This window comes from Bombus vancouverensis, chromosome 12 (assembly GCF_051014615.1).
Source record: "Bombus vancouverensis nearcticus chromosome 12, iyBomVanc1_principal, whole genome shotgun sequence".
NCBI lineage: Eukaryota > Metazoa > Arthropoda > Insecta > Hymenoptera > Apidae > Bombus > Bombus vancouverensis.
In genome coordinates this window covers 10,297,036-10,317,736 of record NC_134922.1, presented here as the reverse complement: position 1 = coordinate 10,317,736, position 20,701 = coordinate 10,297,036, and the positions used below count along the sequence as shown (strand labels likewise).

The 20,701-nt window shown below is 38.9% G+C and overlaps 1 protein-coding gene across 4 annotated transcripts in view; it reads right to left on the bottom strand.

Moving 5' to 3' along the window:
• The window catches only part of sei (potassium voltage-gated channel seizure), a 145,811-nt gene that overhangs the window by 49,864 nt on the left and 75,246 nt on the right, over positions 1–20,701 (bottom strand). The gene's annotated exons all lie outside the window — the stretch shown is intronic.

Genomic DNA, 20,701 nt, shown 5'->3' with positions numbered 1-20,701 from the left:
CGTGTCACTCGCATTTCCCCCCCGCTTCACCAAAGAGACGTCGAACCACGAGGATCACCGGACGACGCGTCTTGGTCGTTAACTCCACGCGAATTGACTAGTTGCTCGGACAAGGCCAAGCCCCGCGCTAATCTCGCATGTTGCTCTGCTGTCGACTGTCTGACTGGACGGACGACGCGGGAACGTTGCCTACGAGCGAGTCCATATTCGCGAGCGTGTATCGTCACCGATAAACAAGAGGAGCGTAGACGCCAAGATGATCAGTCGACCAGCAGTATCTTTAAAGAGTCTCGTTGTTTCACAGCCTCGTAACATAGAAGAGTAAAGTCTTCTATATATCATTCGCTCCTTTCTTTTTCCTAATACGCACGATTATCCATAAACAAGGGATTAGATACTTTCAACGAACGTCGAGATGATCTCGGGCGCAGCTGCATGCAGCAGGGTATCTCATCTTGCCTAGCAGGCTCTCATCGACAGCCAGGCGAACTAAAAACCAGGAACCGGGTTACGGGAGGTTGGAGGACGTGCTGCAGCGGGTGCGTCCACGGCTCCAGGTCGTTTGGACTCCTTCTGTGGCCGACATTCCGACTGTCCGTTCTCCCGTGCACACGCGTCACCAAACCTGAGACTCCGGATACGTTCGATCGAAACTCCACGAACTCGTTACACCATGCACACGAATGACGAATCTTCTTCTATATTAACTCTTTTCTTCCTCTCTTGTACATTGTATATCAACTTTGTCTATTCGCTATCACTTCCTGTTTCCGTTCCTTCTGTTTGTCGTCGTCGTTCTTTGCTCTCGTCCTCGTTCTCGTCGTCTGCCTGCCCCTGCTGCAGCGTGTGTCTAATGGTGCGCTGCTCTCTCCTGTCCCGGAGGCGAGACCGTGGAAACGTCGTCAGCGTCGTTTTCTGATGCGCGCCGTGCCGCCACCGCCGCCGAGCCACCGACGACGACCCACCACCTGTGCTTACGCTTATTGATTCGTAGCAGTACCGCGAGCGTTCCGCCGCGTATGCGCCTGTGCGCCCCGACCGAGATTCTGCGCGACCGACACCGTACGCCTGCCATTCCACTGCACATTGTGCAGTCACGCGCTTCGTCTTTCTCTACTTTTTCCCTCGTATCGCTTCGTTTCGTTTCGTACACGCGCTCCAAGCTTAGGTTTCTTCGAAGAATATTCCGATTCTGCCCCATATTCCTTTCGGCCAATTCTCCCTTCGATGATCGGCCTTTGATATGATAATTTACATGGCACTTTGGCAGGGTAATTTACTAACTCTTCCTCGTTGACGAGTTTTTCCAATAGTTGCTTCGGAGAGGAGCGAATGATCGGGAATTAACGAAGCCAATGTTTCATAGTTATGTCTTTCTTTTTACTATTACTATAGGTTTGCTCTTTTTACGAGACACTTGCTTTGCTCGCTGTGTTACTCATTCTGGGGTATTCCTTTAGCTCACTCTTCTTTCTCGTGATCGACCTTCGATGCGATGATTCAAGCTACTTCGGTAAGTATCCTTGTCGTTGTTCTTTAGAAGTAGGCAGTCGTGAGTGAGTAGGAGTTGATAAGTATAAAGGCTTTGAAATCGTGTCTCGCCTTTCATCTTTTAATGTTTTGCTTCATTGGTTCCCTCTTTTTATGAGACACTTGCTTCGCCCACTTTTCCACTCGGTCTGGCCTACATTTACTTTAAAACGTCTCCAGGTTTCGGAGAGACGTAGTTGGCAGACTCTTTGTATTTGGACCGAGACGTTGCAAAGCGGAGAACTTGAAGATTCTTCTTGACTTTTTCCTTCCTGAATACGTTCAGTTATCTCAGTTACGACATCGATACGTTCGTTTATTGAGCCATAAATTTTTTTACTGCAATGTAGCAATCTTAATGCGCAAGTTTCAAAGTCGTAAAGCAGGCCGATACGATGTTAATACGAGCAGCTCCATTTTTTAATCTGGTTGATGCGAGTGAAACATCGGAGAACGAGTCCAACGAGAATCGAACTTTCTGATCGTTTCGTCGAGACTCGATTGCGGATTCTCCAGCGTGCCCGGCTTTTTTTTTCTTTTTTCCCCTTAAGGGATGGCTTTTCCTTCGACCGGGAGTTTCATTCGAACGCAGCCTGGCCTAGATTTGTTTCCTTCCTCTGTTTTCGTCTTTTTTATTCTCCTAGAGAGATCACAGCGATATGCATTTTGAAACTTCGTATCGTCGCAGTTTGAGATTCGTGCAGCTTTTATTGGACGAGGACTTTTGTCTTGGTTGAAAAATATAGCGAGACGGTGTGTTGATTCAAGACGTTGCTCGAGGCTGTGCAGATTCTGTGACGTTTTGTGTTCCAAACTTCTCTATATCCTTCCCAGTATTACGAGATTTTTCGCTTGGATAAAAGTTTCTGCTTCTTTTTCACCGTTGATCGTTCGTTCACGTAAGAAGATTTGGAAATTTTAATTTATAGATGTGTCATTTTATCGCTTTTTTTTGTTTCGCTCTCCTTTCTTGCTTCATCCTCTGATTAACGATCCGTTCTGGCTATGGACATTTAAGTAAGCTCCTTATACCATCAAACTTTTTCAGGAACTGGTAAAAATGTGTTCATTAGTTGCATCGGATCACGTCTTCGTTTATCCGCTGTCGTCGTAAAAAGATAGTGGAAACTCTAGGAAGAAACGTTGCGACGAAGGTCTTTTATCAAACGAATTACTCACTTACTTCCAGTCTCTTTTTCACGTTTTTGTACTGTTAACGAAATGATCAAGATAAAAGAGACAAACCACTTTTTTGCAATAACCTTTTCAGAAATCTTAAAGATGTATTTCCATACGACTAACAATTTTAAGTAGTGCGTAACTTAAACATCTTCAGAGATTTAATCAAATTTTCTCACCTATGCTCGATAATTGGAAAACCAACAATTTAGGTAATTTTTAGAATTCCTGCGTTCTTTCTGTCATAAAATATTTAATAAACATCTTCAGTTTCCAACAAATAATTTAGCCGATAATCTTGGAACTAGAATCATTTCCAAACGATGTCCACCCATAAATCTTGCGAGTTCTACTTTCTAGGTTCTCCAGTTAATGACTCAATATTGCTCCTATTATTCTCGGCAATCGCTCTCGTTGTCCGACTTTCGTACAATCGGCGCGCATCCTGGACGCAGCGTCGAATTTACGTGCCAACTTGCATTTACGTTTTCCTCTTTTTAATCCAATCAACATCCTCCTATCCTGATATTCAACTTTTATCCAACTTCCACGATCATCTGACTATTTTTCTTGCCTTCTTCCTTTCCCTCTTATTCCTCTTCGCTCTCGCATTCGAGAAAATTGCATCGATATTCCACATCGTTATATCGCTTTCGAATTTTTTAATTTCGTTTCATCGCGTACATATTTTCTTCCTTCATCTTCTGCGAGAAGAATTTTCTGTACATCGATAATAGGTAACAAGTCAAAGTACACTTTACACGCTGTTCTCCATCTTGTGTTTACTAGTGATCACTCGATGTTTGTCCACTAACGCAATCATGACCCAATTCTCTCCACCTTCCACCTAGTTTAACCGTTGCAAGTATCTTGTAAACGCGACTAGCTTCATAGAAATTAGACTAACCGAACGATTACCTATTTTCTGTCTCGTAATCGGAGTGATTAATCCGATTCAGTTGTAGAGCACGAGATAGAGAGTAATTGCACGAATCCCGCGGTTCTCCGGGATTAAAATCTGCCGTGAATGGCTGCTGCAGCTATTTCTACTGCATTTGTGCCGGTTACTCGAATGGAAATTCCCTAGCTTAATTAAATTTTCCTTTCAATTAACAAGGTGAATTACTCGATCGCTGCGAGTAATTCATAGCATACTGTGAAATCTCCTTTCTACTCGTCCTGCCAGCTTAATTCGCTAGTAATACCTTGACAGCTGCGGGAAATACGCGCGAAACTTTTTTCACTTAGAAACACTCGTTCTATTTGATGGGTAGTTTTATCTTGTACAAACAAGAAAAGATTGTTCCGACGAACAGTGCGAAGTTTGCAGTAGCGTGTGAGATAGAATTTTGATGTCGGAACTTTTCCTCCTTTTCTGAGTCGGTATATATAATATTACAGATGTTTGCTTGCGACGTATGAAAACTTCTTTCCATGTTTGCTTTTCATTAGAAAGAATTTATTAATCCGTGTACTGAAATTTGGGATTGATTAACTTGGAATGAGCAAACTTTTGTTATTGCAATATAATATTTCTCAATCAATTTTTGAAAAGTATCGTTCTGAATTTTGTATATAGAACTTTTTAGGTGCATTTTATGTTTCACTTTTGAAGCTAGAGAGAAGTGTATGAAATTAATGACGAATAGTAGTACAGTTATGAATGTTTAACAGCCATAATATGGAACGTCAAGGCCTACGCAGAGGCCTATCACGGTAGTGCTCACCGACGGAATATTGAAATAATAATGGAAACAGTCAATTGTTCGTAGAACTTCCCGAACAGGCAACTTGTTGGAACGATTATCCTAATTATTACTGAACAATTCATATAACTGGCGATACAAGCGATTTTCTGCGTGAAAAAATAATTTCAAAGCAGAGAATAAAATTGTTTCGTACGATACTTTCCTCTCAAGGAAATTCACTTTAACCAGTCAAGGGATATTGGTACATATGCGTGCGTTTTATTTTTATTTTATTCATCTTATTGATCCCGATAGAAACCAAGATGCAATGATATTGTGCGCTAGTTTCTTCGGGCATGCCAAGATACGACAAAATAATTCGAGATACAAACAATGTGGCAAACTAAAAGGTAACTTTACCCTTCTCTGGCTCCAATAACATCCGTGAAGAGATTAAGTAAATATTTCATATATTTTACGTATTACGTATTACGATTTACTGCAAGAGGATAAATGCAAATACAAGAATTGCACGAAGCTTCCCTGTTCGCTTTACAAGGCTTCTTCTCTTAAGAAACGATCTTTCAATGTTCAGCAAGAATACTGGCTTCTTCTTTTATGAAGACGAATGAAAAGGAACCGAGTACTTCCATTAACCTGATATTTCCACGAAATCCTGAAAGAGTAACGACACATCTCATCCCTTGAACAAATCAAAACGAAGCAACGAAATTTTTTCCGCCAAATCTTGTGCAGTACGAACTGGCTGAGTGCAGCCAGTTGTGTATTTCCATTGCAAATTGTGCGCTCCCAATTAAATTAAATCAACGCAACGGTGCTTGCCCTATCAATGGGCCTGTCGACGTCGTTGAAACGCATAAATCACGCGATCTGGGTCGACCAGCCGTGGCTGACCTTGCCAGGGTGGCTGTGAATCCAGAAACATCGATAAACGCTAACCCAATTCAGGTACAATGCGAACGTACGAGTTATTATTTCTACCCCTTTCCTGTCAGCCATCGTTCGGGAGCTATACTCACAGAGTGGCTTACGAAAATATTTGCACACTTGCCATAGGAAACCTTTCATGTACAGTCGATCACAAAAGTCTATATACAGTCTTTAGATATAAAATATTGTAATAAAAAACGGCGGCAGGTTATGGCAACTATAGCCCCTGTCTTTGCCATTTTGGGGGCCTCGCTATTCAATAAAAATAAAATAAAAATACATTTTATTCTACGACTATAACGGGTAATTCGCTCGTGTACCTTAAGGAAAATAAAGAAAAGGTTGCCTTTTAAAAATGCGCTTGTTACAAAATAATTTTTATTTCATATTTACGTAAATTTATTTCATTTTAATGCCCTCCTCATTTTTGTATAAAGGGGCTCCTGCACTTATTTTCTTCGCTGAATGTGTTAGTTCTAGGCCTGAGAAGTTTTAATCCGACATTGGTAAAAATAAAAGTATTCGTAAAAATATCAGTTTTACGAATCTTGTTAAGACACGTATCGTCACAACGTAACACAATTTATTCACTTTTATCGTTATTAAGAAGAAAGAAGTAAATGACAATGGCAGTGCCTTGAACTCGTCTCTACGTGCGCTATAAATCTTTGCCTGCTGCATGTGACAAGACATAGCGCTCGTACGATCTGGCGAAGCAAAAAAGGATCTCAAATTTACGGCGACAAGAGAACAAGAAGGAGAAACTTACAAGTCCCTTCGCGTCATCTTCACGCTGAATATTCAATAGCAAGTTTGATACGGAATTAACGAGCTTCTTCTCGAGGTGCAGCGGCCTTTGACACGAAATTGGATGCATCAAGAGATTTCAGAATATTACTAGACACCAACGCTGTTAAAATATGTATTAGATATGCATATCTGTTCTAATATACAGTTTACTCGCGTAACTTCTTTCATTGGATTACGAAAGTAAGGATTAGGTTCGGATTAGGTTACAGTATGAGCTAGAGCGAATTAGAATAAGCAATTTGGGAATTTATATCATATTTATAATCAGTGTATATATTTGTCTGAATAAATGTACCCTCCGAAACTGGAGAAATACGACAGTATTTGAAATTGCTCGTTAAAGAAGCCTAGTCATAAACAATATTTTTGCGAGACACTCCGAAAAAATGATTCGTCAGTTAAATCAGTAAATTTCAATAGACAATTCACAAAGTCTAATAATGGAACAGACGCGCAGTATCTCTAAATTTAAATCTAAGCATTCTAATTTAACGATAAAGGGATTGTGGTCATAAATCGCAAAGAACAATATCGTCGCGATCCCCAATCAAAAGAGCCGAAAACTATTCCTTAATAAAATCTGTAATTATCAATGGAAAAATCGCAGATTCTCGCTATGGAGTGGCTCACCTGTTCAGCACGGGGCTTAATCTTCTCCTCCTGCTCCTTGGTGAGGTCCTCGACGAGATCGTGGAGGAGCCTGATGTCTTGGGGGCTGGGGGAGTCGACCCTGCCAGCCCCCACGCTCATCGCACTGTGAGGCGCCAGTTCACAAGAGTCAGCAGCCTCGCCCTCGGTACCCCTCTCGCTATCGTCCCCCCACCGATCTTTATGGGACCACTCCTGGTCACTGTCAGTCACCCTTTCGTCGTCATCGCTCATTTAGAGCATTCAGGCGGCTTTCAGATAAATCAGACTCTTGCCCCCAGTTTCTTTCACTTCTTATATAAACAACAAAGTGAAAACTCGCAGAATCTTTATATCTGCTTTTGAATAAATCAATGCAACTATTTATTATTAGTCGACATTTCCTAGAAATATTGAGAACTTCGTCCAAAGTACTATATTTCCAAATATCTTCCAAACTCTTATTTCTTTGTATAAATCGTATAGAATTATACTTTTGGTTATTTTTCCTTAAACGATTTTTATCCTTAAACGAACTAATTAATTGTGCAGTTTCCTGGTAGTTTCAAGATCCAAGTGATCCAATCGGTGAGCGAAACACTAGAATATTATTTGAACGCTAAGTTCTTCGTGCTTCTCGACGATTTCGATATTTAACTCTTGATCAATTAGTCATTGATATATTAGAATACTGTGAACATTAACTCGACTGAATAAAACTCCCTCGATAATTGACTGATTCTTCTTGTTCTGTCGCTATATGTCTTATCGCGTGGATAATTCCTTGACAAGTTTAAACGATATCCCCTGGTAATTCCGTGACACGAACTACTTCCACGGAACATTCGCACGATTCTCGATGATCCGGTTCAGTCCGATAGCAATCGTGCGCTGCGAGGTTTTTTGGGCTTCGGTTATTGTCGAGTTGAGCAGTGATCGTGCGGAACACTTGAGGAGAACCTGGCTTACTACAGGGTATTTATTGCCAGGGCGAAACACTCTCGTCGATATCGAACTACGAGGCTGTCCTTAAAACTAAACACTTACGGGAGTCATTAAGCTGTTTACGAATCGAGAATCTTTTTACATGAGGAACGATTTTTCTAATGATTAATATCCCTTGGTTGGAAAGAATGGAAATCTTTCAAACAATGTATCATCAGTTTTATACCGAACAATTCCTTAAACAATTATCTTCTCTATAAATGTCAAAAGCTTCTTTCTCATAAGAGGAACCATCAAACATAAGTTATTGTTCTGCCAATATTAAATAACGATTCCTACGTGATCAATTTTTCTTCCTTAAATATCAAATCGATGTGTCCAATTCTTCTTCCTTGCCACTTTTCGTTAAGAAATTCCTCAGCCGTAGCTTATTACTCTTTTTCTTTTGAACGGTCCTTTGAACAATCAACTTTTCTTTGTTAAAAGTTGCTCTGCAACGAGGAAATTCTTCCAACGAGGGAAATGTAATTTATTGTTCGTTCTAAGCTAAACAGTTCTTTCAACAATCAAGTTTTCTTCGTTAAATATCAATATTTTCCAGTAAGGAAATCTCTCAAACATAATTTATTGTGCGTTCTATACTGAGTAATCCTCCCAAGGATCAGTTCTTCTTTATCAAATACAAAATAAATTTCTCTCTAATAAGGAAATCTTTCAACGTACCTTATTAAATTGATATGGAATTCTTTCTTTACTCCGCTTCGAGTGAAGAAATTCTTCAAACTAATTATCCCTCGTTACTTATCATTCGTTCTACACTGAACAATGTTAGGTATCCGATCAGTATTAAGTCCCTCATCTATCCCAGTAAAAAACTTCTTCAAACATGTCTGAACATTTGTCATACACGACACAGTCCTTTTAGTAATCGAATCGAACCAAATGCTCGTTCTGTTTCATTTCCAATGAAGGGATTCCTTCGAACTTACGCTGCGTATTAAAAGCAAATCCTTCCTTCGTTCCACAGCAAGCAAGAACAAGTCAAACATGACTCATCGCCCATTACATGCTAAATAATGCAGTTGTAAACTTTCCGTTAAATATCGAAATGAATCAAATTCCTGGTGTATTGCATTTCCAATAAGGGAATTCCTCGCGGTTCGAGCAAACGCTACGTCACGCAACAGAGTATTCAGCTGATAATCGAACCGATGGTATGGAAAGGGGATTGGAACGCGTGTCCACGTATCGAATTTCCCGCGGCGAGTATGCGGAAGACGCATCGTGTATTAAGACAGCTGCCTGACCGCGAAAAAGTTCAGAAACACTATATAGGTTAACATCGTCCAACGCTTAATTATTCGAGCTACTATAATTATTATTTTTTATGATTTACATAATTCTATAATTATATACAATTCACAGGGACAGAATTATATAGTAAGTAAAATAATTAAATGATATGCATTTGAAAATTGTCCATTTTTTACTATATTTCTCTACGCGAAATTGTCATGAAATTTTGGTAAACTTTTTATCGTGAAATTTAAATATAATATTCTCCTGTACAAAAACCATGATATGTGAAATGATTCACTTTAAATAATGCCATTTACGAAAGAAGAAACACCCACCGTTAAATAATATTTTTATTTCTATTATATAAACGCGTTATTTAAAAAACAAATAATTTTTATAGGTAGCTAATATTTTAATCAAGAATCCTTAAGGATTTAAAAACTTAAAAAGGAACAGGAATTAGTTAATAAAAAATGAATTATGATCCAAGTTATGACTGTTTTTCGGTCGGACAGCCTTTTTTAAACAGTGTCCGACGCCTGGCGTCGAAGTTTCGCGGACGACATTGCGTTTCGGTGGTGACAACGCGCGCGTCACTGCACGCGTTCTTGGTGCACGCGGCCACCCTCGAATACGTTCGATTCTGCGCGGCTCTCACCACACGAAAGTGGGATTTAAGCTGAGAAATAATGTAACACTTAGTACCAGTCTTCTACTCGGATATAAGTGTGTGTGTGTGTGTGTGTGTGTGTGTATGTGTGTATGTGTTAGAGCGAGTGGGTGGGCGCCTGGTAGTCAACTGCAATCGCACGTAAAGCGAAGGTATAGTTAGGTGGTTACGACTGCGACGCAAGGACGCCTGTCATTGATCACTTCGTGGCTATGACCTTCGTTGGTTACCTGGTGAAACCGGGGAAATTATTTCATGTGGAGACAAGAAACGCGGGAACACTCTTTAGTAGTTTAAATCATCGTATAGCCCGGCCCATATAACGAAGTCATTTATTAATCTATACTGGCATTGATTAATGTCTTGGGATACAGGACATTTGTATTATATATTTGAGATTATGCAGTATGAGAAAAATGACGAGTTGTGATTAAGAGTTTTCTTTATGAGTAGAATTTGCAAGTAGGGCAACTGAAACTATCAGTCACTGTAATATTTCAATGCATTGGAAAATGAAAGGAAGAAATTAGAAGTGTTTCGTTTATAACAATAAAAACTATGAATATATTAATTAGTATTTACAAGTAGAATTGAGAACCAGAGGAATTGGAAATTTTAGTTACTATTATATCTTACTAGAATGGAAAATGAAGAGGAGAAAAATTATAAGTACTACAAATAAAATGTTTATTTCAATAATACCGTATGAAATGTTTTAGATGTTTTATTTCACTGCCACGATGCAGGACAAGATTGTAGAAGTTCTAGTATTTCAAAATTGAAAAGAATTTACTTCATCTCACGACTGATTTTACTTCGTGGCTCGGATTATAGAAGATTGATAATGTGTCTGAAAGGAAGAATCTGAGCGCATACACGTATCGACAGGGTTGAGAATCCTTTTAAGATTTTTCTTTAGGGTTGAAGATCGATAGACGATCAATGAATCGAACTGTCCATTTTGTAGTGTTTCATTAAGAATTTCATTATTAATGAATGTAATAGTGTACCTATACTTGTTTGGTTGTGGAAGGTTGTTTATGAATGTTCATTGAATGAATAATAGAAAGGTTGATTAATGTACTTATTTGATTAATCGATGGGTGCTATTGGTTGGTGAATTATTTTTCTAACAGAAAAGTTGATTTACCTTCAGTGGTTTGATGAACTAAGAAAAAATTCAGGAGTTGGTCATGCAAAAGGAAAGAATAATTTTTAATCAAATTGCGATTAACTTAATGATTAACACTTTAGAAGTTATAAAATTAAAAATGATTAACGTTGAGGGAATTCTGTGAGAATGTGTATTAGTAGAAATTGACGAAGATGTTCATTTCTCTGCGTGTCGTTGCTAGAAACATCGGCATTGAAGTTGATAAACTAAGAATTAGCGACATATAATAAATGTTCTGAAAAAATAAATGTTTTAAATGACTACGGCCGACTTCGATCGAGTCGTTTCACAAGAGATGCAGCGTTTTATTGATTTTTCGAAAACTTGCGCTAACCTTATGCAATTTCGTACTGCACGTAATAACTCAGTCTGTCTAAGAACATATTATTCTACTACGTGCCCTGTTACATCTTTAAGAGTTACGTCAAAAGCAGAATCTTAGAAGACAATTCACTTTCAGAACCTCGTAAACTAGCGAACAAATTTCCACATAAAAATATGATATACTCAAAACAGAAAATATTGAAGAACATATAGATCAATGATACACATGTTCATAATATATTAAAGCGTATATACACCAAATGAAACAGAGAAGAAACTTCCACATAAAAATGTAATCCAACCAAGACAAAAGTATTACAAAATATTATAAAACTCAATAGCAAGTACACGTATTTACAACTAGGGGTTGCAATCCCGCGTTATTTTCAATCCCGTGGGAGTACGGATTTGGTTGTTAGACATTTTATATTATACATTTAAGGAGACGATATTTAATAAGGAAACAAATTTTATTTACTCAATTACGGCAAGTTGCATGCCCTGTACGTAACAAAGTTATTGATAGCAAAGCACCAGTCTAACAAATTTTCCCATCATATTTGCTCTATCAGTAGTTGTATCAATAATTTCATCTTCAATATCTAGATTAAAGCTCTTCAGACATCCTTCAACTACGTTGGCGCAATGCTCTGTCGTGCGTGAACTACGGATTCCATCTAAATCAAGGTTAAAGTGTTCCTCTTTATAATGCACATCTATGTTTCAGTATATCTGATTCCATTCGAGATGCCCCTTCGTCGATTGTTAATGAAAACATTTGTTTTTCATATTAGTCTGTACAGGATCTGAGAATGTAATAATTCTCGATCTTATTGTATTAAAAGAAGTTTGAAGCATAAAACCATTTTTCAGAAACAAGTATTTTAAGTTCGTAGATTTACAAAGAACATCGAAAGTGAAACCATCCTTAACAATCATTCGAGATATCATTTTTTCCATGGAATTTTGTTTAACGAAGGAATTGTCAATTGTTTTGGCCTTTCTCTTTTGCTATTACATTCTCGTAATTGTAAAGGATCTGCGGCTGGGATGCTGTTTTCGATACATTGCAAGAATCCCTTCTCGGTGATGATGCTTGCGAGTGTGACTAAATCTATACAATGTCTACTTTTCAAATATATCACAAATCCTCTTTCCTCGATCGGTGACTTAATTTTAAAACCATAGAACACTTCAAGCATTTGGCACTTTCAGTAGTATTACTCTTCACGAAATAAGCCCAAAGAGGTTTATTAGTATTTTCTTTCTCATCGTCACACATGGATTCTTTACTGGATGACATATTTTGTTCGCACTAACAATATCAATTGATATTAATATCAATGAACACGTAATATGATAACATATATGTTAGAAATTAATAAATTACAATTTAAGAGGCTCGCCCTCTGACGCTTCCGCAGTCAATCGCGGTCCTCTTACCAGAAGGTTCGTCATCTTCCTCATCCTTCTACCAGCCAGATCCTTCCACAGCATCCTTATCACTCTACACGAGCCATGGAGCACCATGACGTCGTATCATCGGCTACACGTGCGTTCCTGCGAACTCCGAACTTCGAAACTATAATATTCGCGCCTATTAGAATTCACCGCCCCCAATTAAACATCCACGACTCTTAGAATTCGTCGTTAAATCTGTGGATATCGATAGCCGAATGGCTCTTGAAAGATCTTGACACGTGTGGTTGTAACGCACACTATGCTGCAAACCTTGCGGAATGCTGCGGTTCCTATCTAACGTTATGCGGCTCCAAAAAATGACGCGATATCCTACCTTACGGGATTGCAAACCCTTTTCACAACTTATACATACGAACAAAACGCAATAATTATTAAATACTACTTAAAGGAATTGTATACCACTTCAGAAGATATTCCCAAAATAATTATAAACAAATAACCAATCATCGAACAGAGTTCAGAAAGCGTATCGTCTTCGAAAAACTCTTTTGAATTCGGTACAGGCGCGAGCTCAGTCTGACCACTGACTGACAGCGTCTACTTCGTGTCACTGTCGGCGATGAACTATCAAAGTCGACTCCTTGCTAACCGATCCAGGTGCAGTTCCTTATATAAGAGACTTCGTCCCACTATTCGACCATCTGAATGCGACAGTTGTGGGGCGGGATAGGACACAAAAGAAACGTGGAAACATTCTTCCGGCTTCTCCACCCCTCGTTGCATCTGGTTTCGGTTACCAAGGTGTCTCCTTTCCGGCATATATTTTGGCTGGTGGCCCGCGTATCCGATGGAGACCATCGATTTTATTCGCGAAAGGAAAGTGGACCTTCCGTGGACGCATTTGGCACGGTATACCGTGTCTCCTCGTGTATTTAAAGAGCTTCCCTTCTGGAATAACCAACGAACGCGACAGCCTACTAAGCAATCTCGTTAGCATCGTATCAGTCGAGATCTAATTCGACTCCTCCTTCCCTTCCGTGTCCCAGATTTCCGTCTTCCGCTTAACGTGGGCGCGGCCATTTTAAATTCTGTCCACGGGGATGCAAATTGGGATTTAGATGGGACACCATCCTCGAATTTAAATCGATGGTTTCTTTGATCAAGGGTGTCAGGCAACTGGACGGTGAGATTGGAAATTAAAAGTCTCGCTGTTACATCGTAGCTAAATGAAAACTTTGAAGTAGTTTGGGTTATTCGTATTTGAAAGCTTGAACGTGAATTTTTATATTGGGTGAACATCGACCACTCTGATTGTTTATTTTAGCTACTAAGTTTGAAGAGGTTAATGGAATCCTTGATATTTGATGAATAACGTGACCGCGTCGATAATACGTTATCGCGTACGGTCACTGACAACTTTATCCGCGGTTATTGATTGCCAATGCCTGCCGTAGAACGTAATTTGGAACACGGTTCTTCGTTTTCGTTATTCCGACTCTGGATAGCTAGGTAAACCTTCTTTCAAAGGGCAAGGTAATAGAAAATTACCGCCATTTCGTCAGCACCGTTCTCGATTCAACGCGATTCGTTACGCGTTCGTAACGCGCGTCGCGAACGCTCGAAACACGTGGGAATACGAGTATGTCACGGAACGCAATCATCAATGTTCAAAATCTCCTAACTACCAAACGACCTAAAAGTCGAAAACCATCGAATCTACTAAACTACTTCTACAATTATCGTAATTACATATTATCGTAATTCTAAATTCCATACTTTCTCCGTTTTTAAATTTCATCTCGACCAAACCAGAGAACCTAACCATCTATCAAAATTATGAAATTAATGCATGGTTAATTATATAACAATTATCTAAACGTAATGCCTCTAAAAGTTACTCTTTCGTTAAAACCTTTTGAAAATCTTCAAAGGAAGCACGCATCGTTCAAGGAGAGTGTCTTCCCCCAAATTTCCCCGTGACAAAATTTCGATCTCCGTATGTGATAAAAACCGAGCTTTCCAATGATCCAAGAAACATAGAGTGCACATTCACAACACGATCATCACGTAGGTTCACATTCGCGCGCGGTCATAGTTGTTCGTATCCTTCGCCCTGTAGGTGACTGTCTCCCATCCCCGGTTTCTTTTTCGTTGAAATCGATCGATGATCGCGACAAGCCGCGACCTATCTCTACCTGACATCCAATCGACCGTGTTCCGAACGGAGAGCGATCGCCGGTACCCGACAAACGAACGCTCTTCACGTCCTGATGATGTGGTTTCGAGGGGTTGACAACGAACAAGCACGTAATGACGCGACGCGGCGTTTCCTTTCGAGTGTCATCGATCAATGCGATCAAAGCGGGATAACGATTGCCGGTCAGCACTCGATAAACTTCTGCGTGACTTCACCTCCTGTTTTTCCTCGACCCTCCCCTCGATGTACCAACCCTCTTTCTCCCTTGTTCGATGAAAGGCGCGCCACTTGGTGCTCGAACCGCGATGAACCCTCTCGTGATGGAAACACGCGTTCACGCGCCACCCGGCCTTTTTCAGTCTTATTCACCGTTTACATGTGCTCTGTGATCCTTCAGGGGCGATGTGGACGGAGTGGCGAACGGTGTAACCTGCCGGGCAGGACGGGGGATACTGCGCCACTGACAATAGCGCCTTCTATCGGCGAGCCTCTGCCAGCCACCCCCTTTCTACCTTGCCCCTCTTTCCACACCATCCTTATCTCGCGCGCTCTCTCTCTCTCTCTCTTTCTTTCTTTCTTTCTCTCTGCCTGTCTCTGTTCGATCAAGAAGGTTCGTGTTCTCTATTTCGCTTCGCTAGTCGTCGACTTGTCTGTCCTTTGCCCTCGTATCGTATAGCATGGGGATTCTCAACGTGAGATACGGTCAAATTTTGGGGGCTACACCGTGAGAGATTAAAAGTTGTATTTTAGAAGATTTGGAAAATCGTTGTTGCCTTGTTCGAATTGTATTCTTGTTTTCTTGTAATACGTGTAATTCATGAATATAAAATTTGATATTAGTACAATAGCGAACAGAAGGAAGTTCAAAGTTGCTAAGTATAATTTATTTGCGTATGCGTACATATTAGTAACTTTCGTGTTAGATATTTTTCATCGTCATGCCAATATGATGATGGTATATTTATTCACTACTCTTGTCAAATACAACACTATTTTATACGATTGCGATATTTTCTATGCTACTTATATTCAAACTGTCTTTTGTCTGCTAGTGTGTATGTATACGTGTTTCGTTGCGGTTGTTACACCATAGCTATAGGTTCATCTATCTACACAAGGGGGTACGTGGAGTATAGAAGGTTGAGAACCACTGTCGTAAGGTATATTTCGGTTTCTGTCTTCGTTTCTCACTTTCTCTCTCTTTCTCTCTCTCTCTCTCTCTCTCTCTCTCTCTTTCTCTCTTTCTATGTACTGGTACCATGATGTTCCTCTTCGCGATTCCCTGGTTTTGTTTCTTTATCGCTTTTTACCTTTTTTCTATCTTCTTCCTTTTTGCAGCAGTTTTATTTTATCGAGATTCTCTGCGCCATTCTAGTGAAAATATTTTATACTTTTTTCCCCTTCTTTATCGGGAATTTGTTCCCAGGCTTTTTGGAAGCAGTTTTGTTATATTACGTGCTGGTTTCAGCACAGAATTCGTTCCGTTCAGTTGCTCGATAGTTTTAGAGGGATTCCTTCTGTCTAATTAACACTAGCCTCATTCTACTACCTTATTGTTGATTCAAAATAAGCATACTGTTCTTCCTCCGCTAATTTACGGGCTAGTTTCTTGTTAGTCATCTTTTTTATCCTTTTCATTCTCGTGGAAGTATTTAATATTGCGTGTTCTTTTTAACGAGATTATCTTTGTTCAGAGAGGGTGTGATTACGTGGCAATACCTCTGGGTTGTTAATTAATCTACCTTTTGAATTTCGTGATGAATTATTTACGGTTCAGAGATAACACATACTCTTTAAGGTTGGCTTCTCATGAAGGAACATGATTATCCCATTATATGCTTCAATTATTCAAAATAGCTGAGTTCTAGAACTTTTCTCATGAAATATTTAGATTTAAATTTCCTTTTACGCGAATTAAAAAGCAATTTCCAGGGATAAAGTTACAAGAAAATCCTTATAACAAACCTTATCAGAACAATTATCCTAGACGAACAATCGACAAAATATAGTTCATTAACGACAGCATAATATTCTACACCTTACTGGAAGAAAATCTCCTATATATTCAACTGATCAGATGACCTGGTATACGACCATAAATATTATCATCAGAATAATAAAAATATCTCGAATTTTATACAGACCATTGCTTCACTGCTTTCAGAACAGATATTTAAAAAATGCTTGATTTTTTATTTTAAAGATTTGTATTTTTTAGCGAAGAAAATTTACCGAGTATTCAAATGACTTGATAAAAGACCATAAATATTAACAACATAATAATAATAATAATAATAATAGTAATAATAAATACGATGCTCAATTTCAACTTTCCAATTACAAAAAAGTTCGATTTAACTGCCGGAACAAAATGATTAGTTTCCTAAACCGTCAATTGAATTTCTCGATCAGGAATGAATGATTTGCGCGAACAATGAAATATTTCTACGGTTATTAAGGGATTCTCAAGATCGGATATCTTTGTAAGCAGCAACAATAGGCGTGTCTTTAATTCACCGTAATAATTTCCGCGACATCATCGTAACGCTGTTCGAGACTGGAGAAAACAGGCGCAGTATCGGTTATCGATATTGGCGGCTTCGAGTTCGCCCGATGTAAATAGCTTTGGCTACGATGATGAGCTTGGTCGATTGAACGTCGGGACGAGGAAAAACCACTGCCAGTCCAAATGCAATTCGGGCTGGTTACTACGTCTGCACACAGAACATTCCTGATAGGATGAAGCACTTACGAACCAAGGTACACCGTGTATCGGCCACTGCTATCACAAATTGCTACTACAAAAAAATTAACCGAATGAATAAAAAGTCACTTGCACAAACTTGTAGATATTTCTGCAATTTTGTAGGTATTTTTGAAACGTTGAAGTACAGTTTGAAAATGTTTGTATTGGAAAAAAGGAGGGTATATAACTTTTAATATGAAGCTTGTTACCATGCAGCTGAGTTATCGAGGATCGTAGTTTCAACAGATTCATACTGAGAAAAAGAAGAATAGAGTTTTATAAGTAAAATTTGTCACCATATAGCAGGTTGTTAACAGAAATTGTTTCAGCTGATTTGTATACGTGAATTCTTCGGAAAAGGAGCGTCACCCTGACGTGAACACGATTTTAATTTTTGGAGGAAAGAGAATAAAGAATCATATATGGTGTATTTTATTTTACTTGATTTTTATTTTTCTAATTGGAAGGGTAGAATAATTGTGTTGGTTCCGAGTTTGATAGATATATGTAGAAAATTTGTCATCTTTAGTACTAAGTCATTCCTGCGACTTTAAAAAGATGAAGCTTCGAGTAGCCATATATATATATGTATAAGTAATTGTTCTACTTGGGTGTATAACGTTGAACATTTTTCAAATTACCCACTATTCTCCCAGAGCCTTATGATCTTTTATCAGTGATAAATTGTCCTTTTTAAGCCGCATCGCGCCGTCATATCGCGTTAAGCAGTAAAAGTACCGTAACTGCGGTCATATGTATCGATTACGAACAACTGTCTGGTAGTCGTGTATGCACTTTCAGAAACTCGGTTAAAAGGAAACTAGCGAAACTTTATATTAACACGTGTCTGGCTATTATGCGATAAAAAAAAGTATTCTTCAACACGATATTATCTGAATTTTGTACAAAGTACAAAGTACTCTCTCAAATTCCTCAAAAATGAAGAAAGCATCGAAGAAAGAATATATCGTTAATGTTTATTTCAACTTGATGTTAACCACGTCATGCACACGTGTCTATCCATTACACCATAGAAAAGTATTCAACACAAAATTATCTAAAATTTTACATACATCGTCCCTCCCAAATTTTTCGAACTTAGGATATCTATGGAAGAAAATTATTTCGTAAAGTTTTATCTAGAAATTTTCAGAGAATATTTCATAATTTAACAAATTTGACACGCGTGTCGAGCTAACTGCATTTGCCACGAGTTGAAGAGCTCAGAACATTTGACCCTCTACAGGTCGATAAGCATGTTGACGAAGGTATCGTCGCTATTTCAAACAAGGAAATTGTTTAAAGGCCGGCGTCCCTTAAGCGAGACCGATCAAGTGGCTTCTCTATCCATCCATCCTCGACCGACGAGGAAAGCAATGACGAGAGTGTGCAAAGTATAAGTCGACACTTGATCGCCGATGAGAACTCCGATCTTTGTTCCCCGAGTGTGAGTCAACTCGTGGACTGTTCTCGTCATCCGAGAGAGTTATAAATTATTCGGCAACCAGTCGTGTAATGTGGTATCGATTTCTAGGCCTGTACTTGTCACCTGGTTTCGCTAACAGTGTTTACAGATAGTTCAGAATTTTAATTAGTAGGCGTTGGATGCCAAAATATTTCCCTCCCTTTTATAAAATATATCTACTCTTTAATATTTAAGTAATAAAATATAATTACAAAATTTCTATTACTTTACACATATATCCGTTTTTATTTAATACCTTCGTGTTTCCAGCTTGTTTGTGGTGTGAATTTTCCCAGAAACAATTGGATACCTAGAGCTTCTTTTAAATTAGATTTGTTATCACATGGTAGATTGCAAAGGAAATTGCGAGGAATTTTGTTTATTGCAAAAATTTTCTTCTGCGAACTATCGAAGGAAAAAAGTGTTACGGTGGCATAAAATCGGCATCATTTTGTGGAAATCCAGCGCGGGGGATTCCCGCCCCCAAGACTGCGGCGTAGACCGATTGGCGCCAGCCAGGGCTGTGTTACCACGGGGTGTCATGGTAAACGCTGCATTACTCTGTCACATGATTGGCAACAACGCTAAGAATTTCGTTCGAAACAACTACGTGCTTCTTTCGAGACCTAGAAACTATAAATAGTAATACTAGGTCAGCATTTTTCTCAAGAAATGCTCCTGCTATAAATTTTCTCAAATAACACATAACGCATATACACCAAAAAATATTAACATTTATATTTCAAAAAATAAATTCCTTCCATCAACAAAATTTATTCCACATCATAGACATTCATGTGAGCAAAAGAGTGAATAAATAAACGACGCTACAAGTTCTTCCACATGACTAACGAAGTAATGCAGAACGCGTCAAGAATTCCAAATGACCTAGATCGAAATTCGTCTTTTTCCTTTGTGAACAAAATTTCTTGGCAAATATAATCTACGTATTATTCTTTCTCCATTATACATCATCGTCCTCAAATAAAATGTCCCCAAAGTTGAAGAGCTTCTCCATCTTCTGTTCATTTGAAGAGCAAACGGATCAATGCTTTAGTTTCCTATGAAGTCAGTAGAATAAACCGATTTATGTCAGGCAGAGAGCATGACTTGTTTTAAAACATGTTTTAATACCACTGACGTGGATATTTTAAAAAAAAGACAGGTTCACCGACCGTAGGACGGTAAAAATAAGACAGTAGCTTAGAGATCTCCTATTTTCAGTGAAATAAGATGAAATATGTCGGGCAAATATGCGGTCGCCTGGGAAATAGACGGTGCATGTCGATCAAACGAGGCCACGGTAGAATAGGACAGTGGCTCACAAACAAATATCTATCGAATAACACCAGAATGGTCTTTCGAATGTTTTCTCTGTCAATCAAGTCTCTTTACAGCTTATTAAGTCATTTTTAACACAAATGAAACCTCCAGGATGGTTCTGTATATAAAATTCACGCCTGAGGTGTGTATCAAATACTCGGAAACTTCACTTCGATCTTATTAAAAGCTAAATTCACTTTCGTCGTCTATAGTCGAAGTCCATAACGTGCTTCAAGGAAACTGGTATCTTTACTCCGTCTGAAACGGTGCGTCAGAAAGAAATTTACTAGTTTCGTTCTTTGCAAGGAAACTTTTCATTCTGAGTAAAACGAAACGAGCCTCCCTTTGACG